Here is a 7,262-nt window from a genome sequence, read left to right on the forward strand (position 1 = left end):
CACAAAAACGACCAGGTGTAGATGTGTACTGTAGTGGTTGTTACCATGGAAACCTGTGAACCGTCAACAGCGCCGCCAGCTTGGCACAGTGTCTGATTCCGAGCGCTGAATGGCACTCCTCCCTCCCTCCACTCATACCTAAACTTAACCATCTATAACCTCATACATAAAACCTAAAACTATAAGCCATTACACAGAAAGTGGTACTTGGGTGTAATACCCCTTTACATCCATGAGTATTTGGGTGTAATACCCCTTTACATCCATGAGTATTTGGGTGTAATACTCCTTTACAACTATTAGTATTTGGGTGTACACCCTTTACATCTATTAGTATTTGGGTGTAATACCCTTTACATCCATTAGTATTTGGGTGTAATACTCCTTTACATCTATTAGTATTTGGGTGTAATACTCCTTTACATCCATTAGTATTTGGGTGTAATACCCTTTACATCCATTAGTATTTGGGTGTAATACTCATTTACGTCTATTAGTATTTGGGTGTAATACTCCTTTACATCCATTAGTATTTGGGTGTAATACCCCTTTACATCCATGAGTATTTGGGTGTAATACTCCTTTACATCCATGAGTATTTGGGTGCAATACCCCTTTACACCCATGAGTATTTGGGTGTAATACTCCTTTACATCCATTAGTATTTGGGTGTAATACTCCTTTACATCCATTAGTATTTGGGTGTAATACCCATTTACATCCATTAGTATTTGGGTGTAATACTCCTTTACATCCATGAGTATTTGGGTGTAATACCCCTTGACATCCATTAGTATTTGGGTGTAATACCCCTTTACATCCATTAGTATTTGGGTGTAATACCCTTTACATCCATTAGTATTTGGGTGTAATACGCCTTGACATCCATTAGTATTTGGGTGTAATACCCCTTTACATCCATTAGTATTTGGGTGTAATACCCCTTGACATCCATTAGTATTTGGGTGTAATACGCCTTGACATCCATTAGTATTTGGGTGTAATACTCCTTTACATCTATTTGTATTTGGGTGTAATACGCCTTGACATCCATTAGTATTTGGGTGTAATACTCCTTTACATCTATTAGTATTTGGGTGTAATACTCCTTTACATCTATTAGTATTTGGGTGTAATACTCCTTTACGTCTATTAGTATTTGGGTGTAATACCCATTACATCTATTAGTATTTGGGTGTAATACTCCTTTACGTCTATTAGTATTTGGGTGTAATACCCTTTACGTCTATTAGTATTTGGGTGAAATACCCTTTACATCCATTAGTATTTGGGTGTAATACTCCTTTACATCTATTAGTATTTGGGTGTAATACTCCTTTACATCCATTAGTATTTGGGTGTAATACCCTTTACATCCATTAGTATTTGGGTGTAATACTCCTTTACGTCTATTAGTATTTGGGTGTAATACTCCTTTACATCCATGAGTATTTGGGTGTAATACCCCTTTACATCCATGAGTATTTGGGTGTAATACCCCTTTACACCCATGAGTATTTGGGTGTAATACTCCTTTACATCCATTAGTATTTGGGTGTAATACTCCTTTACACCCATGAGTATTTGGGTGTAATACTCCTTTACATCCATTAGTATTTGGGTGTAATACTCCTTTACATCCATTAGTATTTGGGTGTAATACCCATTTACATCCATTAGTATTTGGGTGTAATACTCCCTTACATCCATGAGTATTTGGGTGTAATACCCCCTTACATCCATTAGTATTTGGGTGTAAAACCCCTTTACATCCATGAGTATTTGGGTGTAATACCCCTTGACATCCATTAGTATTTGGGTGTAATACCCCTTTACATCCATTAGTATTTGGGTGTAATACGCCTTGACATCCATTAGTATTTGGGTGTAATACCCCTTGACTTCCATTAGTATTTGGGTGTAATACTCCTTTACATCTATTAGTATTTGGGTGTAATACCCCTTTACATCCATTAGTATTTGGGTGTAATACCCCTTTACATCCATGAGTATTTGGGTGTAATACTCCTTTACATCCATGAGTATTTGGGTGCAATACCCCTTTACACCCATGAGTATTTGGGTGTAATACTCCTTTACATCCATTAGTATTTGGGTGTAATACTCCTTTACATCCATTAGTATTTGGGTGTAATACCCATTTACATCCATTAGTATTTGGGTGTAATACTCCTTTACATCCATGAGTATTTGGGTGTAATACCCTTTACATCCATTAGTATTTGGGTGTAATACGCCTTGACATCCATTAGTATTTGGGTGTAATACCCCTTTACATCCATTAGTATTTGGGTGTAATACCCCTTGACATCCATTAGTATTTGGGTGTAATACGCCTTGACATCCATTAGTATTTGGGTGTAATACTCCTTTACATCTATTTGTATTTGGGTGTAATACGCCTTGACATCCATTAGTATTTGGGTGTAATACTCCTTTACATCTATTAGTATTTGGGTGTAATACTCCTTTACATCTATTAGTATTTGGGTGTAATACTCCTTTACGTCTATTAGTATTTGGGTGTAATACCCATTACATCTATTAGTATTTGGGTGTAATACTCCTTTACGTCTATTAGTATTTGGGTGTAATACCCTTTACGTCTATTAGTATTTGGGTGAAATACCCTTTACATCCATTAGTATTTGGGTGTAATACTCCTTTACATCTATTAGTATTTGGGTGTAATACTCCTTTACATCCATTAGTATTTGGGTGTAATACCCTTTACATCCATTAGTATTTGGGTGTAATACTCCTTTACGTCTATTAGTATTTGGGTGTAATACTCCTTTACATCCATGAGTATTTGGGTGTAATACCCCTTTACATCCATGAGTATTTGGGTGTAATACCCCTTTACACCCATGAGTATTTGGGTGTAATACTCCTTTACATCCATTAGTATTTGGGTGTAATACTCCTTTACATCCATTAGTATTTGGGTGTAATACCCATTTACATCCATTAGTATTTGGGTGTAATACTCCTTTACATCCATGAGTATTTGGGTGTAATACCCCCTTACATCCATTAGTATTTGGGTGTAAAACCCCTTTACATCCATGAGTATTTGGGTGTAATACCCCTTGACATCCATTAGTATTTGGGTGTAATACCCCTTTACATCCATTAGTATTTGGGTGTAATACGCCTTGACATCCATTAGTATTTGGGTGTAATACCCCTTGACTTCCATTAGTATTTGGGTGTAATACTCCTTTACATCTATTAGTATTTGGGTGTAATACCCCTTTACATCCATTAGTATTTGGGTGTAATACCCCTTTACATCCATGAGTATTTGGGTGTAATACTCCTTTACATCCATGAGTATTTGGGTGCAATACCCCTTTACACCCATGAGTATTTGGGTGTAATACTCCTTTACATCCATTAGTATTTGGGTGTAATACTCCTTTACATCCATTAGTATTTGGGTGTAATACCCATTTACATCCATTAGTATTTGGGTGTAATACTCCTTTACATCCATGAGTATTTGGGTGTAATACCCCTTGACATCCATTAGTATTTGGGTGTAATACCCCTTTACATCCATTAGTATTTGGGTGTAATACCCATTTACATCCATTAGTATTTGGGTGTAATACTCCTTTACATCCATGAGTATTTGGGTGTAATACCCCCTTACATCCATTAGTATTTGGGTGTAAAACCCCTTTACATCCATGAGTATTTGGGTGTAATACCCCTTGACATCCATTAGTATTTGGGTGTAATACCCCTTTACATCCATTAGTATTTGGTTGTAATACGCCTTGACATCCATTAGTATTTGGGTGTAATACCCCTTGACATCCATTAGTATTTGGGTGTAATACTCCTTTACATCTATTAGTATTTGGGTGTAATACCCCTTTACATCCATTAGTATTTGGGTGTAATACCCCTTTACATCCATGAGTATTTGGGTGTAATACTCCTTTACATCCATTAGTATTTGGGTGTAATACTCCTTTACATCCATTAGTATTTGGGTGTAATACCCATTTACATCCATTAGTATTTGGGTGTAATACTCCTTTACATCCATGAGTATTTGGGTGTAATACCCCTTGACATCCATTAGTATTTGGGTGTAATACCCCTTTACATCCATTAGTATTTGGGTGTAATACCCTTTACATCCATTAGTATTTGGGTGTAATACGCCTTGACATCCATTAGTATTTGGGTGTAATACCCCTTTACATCCATTAGTATTTGGGTGTAATACCCCTTGACATCCATTAGTATTTGGGTGTAATACGCCTTGACATCCATTAGTATTTGGGTGTAATACTCCTTTACATCTATTTGTATTTGGGTGTAATACGCCTTGACATCCATTAGTATTTGGGTGTAATACTCCTTTACATCTATTAGTATTTGGGTGTAATACTCCTTTACATCTATTAGTATTTGGGTGTAATACTCCTTTACGTCTATTAGTATTTGGGTGTAATACCCTTTACATCTATTAGTATTTGGGTGTAAAACTCCTTTACGTCTATTAGTATTTGGGTGTAATACCCTTTACGTCTATTAGTATTTGGGTGAAATACCCTTTACATCCATTAGTATTTGGGTGTAATACTCCTTTACATCTATTAGTATTTGGGTGTAATACTCCTTTACGTCTATTAGTATTTGGGTGTAATACCCTTTACATCTATTAGTATTTGGGTGTAAAACTCCTTTACGTCTATTAGTATTTGGGTGTAATACCCTTTACGTCTATTAGTATTTGGGTGAAATACCCTTTACATCCATTAGTATTTGGGTGTAATACTCCTTTACGTCTATTAGTATTTGGGTGTAATACTCCTTTACATCCATGAGTATTTGGGTGTAATACCCCTTTACATCCATGAGTATTTGGGTGTAATACCCCTTTACACCCATGAGTATTTGGGTGTAATACTCCTTTACACCCATGAGTATTTGGGTGTAATACTCCTTTACATCCATTAGTATTTGGGTGTAATACTCCTTTACATCCATTAGTATTTGGGTGTAATACCCATTTACATCCATTAGTATTTGGGTGTAATACTCCTTTACATCCATGAGTATTTGGGTGTAATACCCCCTTACATCCATTAGTATTTGGGTGTAAAACCCCTTTACATCCATGAGTATTTGGGTGTAATACCCCTTGACATCCATTAGTATTTGGGTGTAATACCCCTTTACATCCATTAGTATTTGGGTGTAATACGCCTTGACATCCATTAGTATTTGGGTGTAATACCCCTTGACATCCATTAGTATTTGGGTGTAATACTCCTTTACATCTATTAGTATTTGGGTGTAATACCCCTTTACATCCATTAGTATTTGGGTGTAATACTCCTTTACATCTATTAGTATTTGGGTGTAATACCCCTTTACATCCATTAGTATTTGGGTGTAATACTCCTTTACATCTATTAGTATTTGGGTGTAATACTCCTTTACATCCATTAGTATTTGGGTGTAATACTCCTTTACATCCATTAGTATTTGGGTGTAATACTCCTTTACATCTATTAGTATTTGGGTGTAATACCCTTTACATCTACATTTACATTTACATTGATCAGACGCTTTTATCCAAAGCGACTTACAATTGTTCAATCACCGACGGACGCAGCCATCAGGAGCAATTAGGGGTTAAGTGTCTTGCTCAAGGACACTACAGCATGCTAGCAGGAGGAGCCTGGGATCCAACCAGCAACCTTTAGATCACTAGACCACCAGCTCTACCTCCTGAGCTACCATCCCCATCTATTAGTATTCGGGTGTAATACCCTTTACATCTATTAGTATTTGGGTGTAATACTCCTTTACATCCATTAGTATTTGGGTGTAATACCCTTTACATCCATTAGTATTTGGGTGTAATACCCTTTACATCTATTAGTATTTGGGTGTAATACTCCTTTACATCTATTAGTATTTGGGTGTAATACTCCTTTACATCTATTAGTATTTGGGTGTAATACTCCTTTACATCGATTAGTATTTGGGTGTAATACCCTTTACATCTATTAGTATTTGGGTGCAATACCCTTTACATCTATTAGTATTTGGGTGTAATACTCCTTTACATCTATTAGTATTTGGGTGTAATACTCCTTTACATCCATTAATATTTGGGTGTAATACACTTTACATCTATTAGTATTTGGGTGTAATACTCCTTTACATCTATTAGTATTTGGGTGTAATACTCCTTTACATCCATTAGTATTTGGGTGTAATACCCTTTACATCTACTAGTATTTGGGTGTAATACCCTTTACATCTATTAGTATTTGGGTGTAATACCCTTTACATCTATTAGTATTTGGGTGTAATACCCTTTACATCTATTAGTATTTGGGTGTAATACTCCTTTACATCTATTAGTATTTGGGTGTAATACTCCATTTCATCCATTAATATTTGGGTGTAATACACTTTACATCTATTAGTATTTGGGTGTAATACTCCTTTACATCTATTAGTATTTGGGTGTAATACTCCTTTACATCCATTAGTATTTGGGTGTAATACCCTTTACATCTACTAGTATTTGGGTGTAATACCCTTTACATCTATTAGTATTTGGGTGTAATACCCTTTACATCTATTAGTATTTGGGTGTAATACTCCTTTACATCCATTAGTATTTGGGTGTAATACGCCTTGACATCCATTAGTATTTGGGTGTAATACTCCTTTACATCTATAAGTATTTGGGTGTAATACTCCTTTACATCTATTAGTATTTGGGTGTAATACTCCTTTACATCCATTAGTATTTGGGTGTAATACCCTTTACATCTATTAGTATTTGGGTGTAATACTCCTTTACATCTATTAGTATTTGGGTGTAATACTCCTTTACATCTATTAGTATTTGGGTGTAATACCCTTTACATCTATTAGTATTTGGGTGTAATACTCCTTTACATCTATTAGTATTTGGGTGTAATACTCCTTTACATCCATTAATATTTGGGTGTAATACACTTTACATCTATTAGTATTTGGGTGTAATACTCCTTTACATCTATTAGTATTTGGGTGTAATACTCCTTTACATCCATTAGTATTTGGGTGTAATACCCTTTACATCTACTAGTATTTGGGTGTAATACCCTTTACATCTATTAGTATTTGGGTGTAATACCCTTTACATCTATTAGTATTTGGGTGTAATACCCTTTACATCTATTAGTATTTGGGTGTAATACTCCTTTACATCT

The sequence above is a fragment of the Zeus faber genome (assembly GCF_960531495.2).
Source record: "Zeus faber genome assembly, chromosome: 11".
In the NCBI taxonomy this organism is placed as follows: Eukaryota; Metazoa; Chordata; class Actinopteri; order Zeiformes; family Zeidae; genus Zeus; species Zeus faber.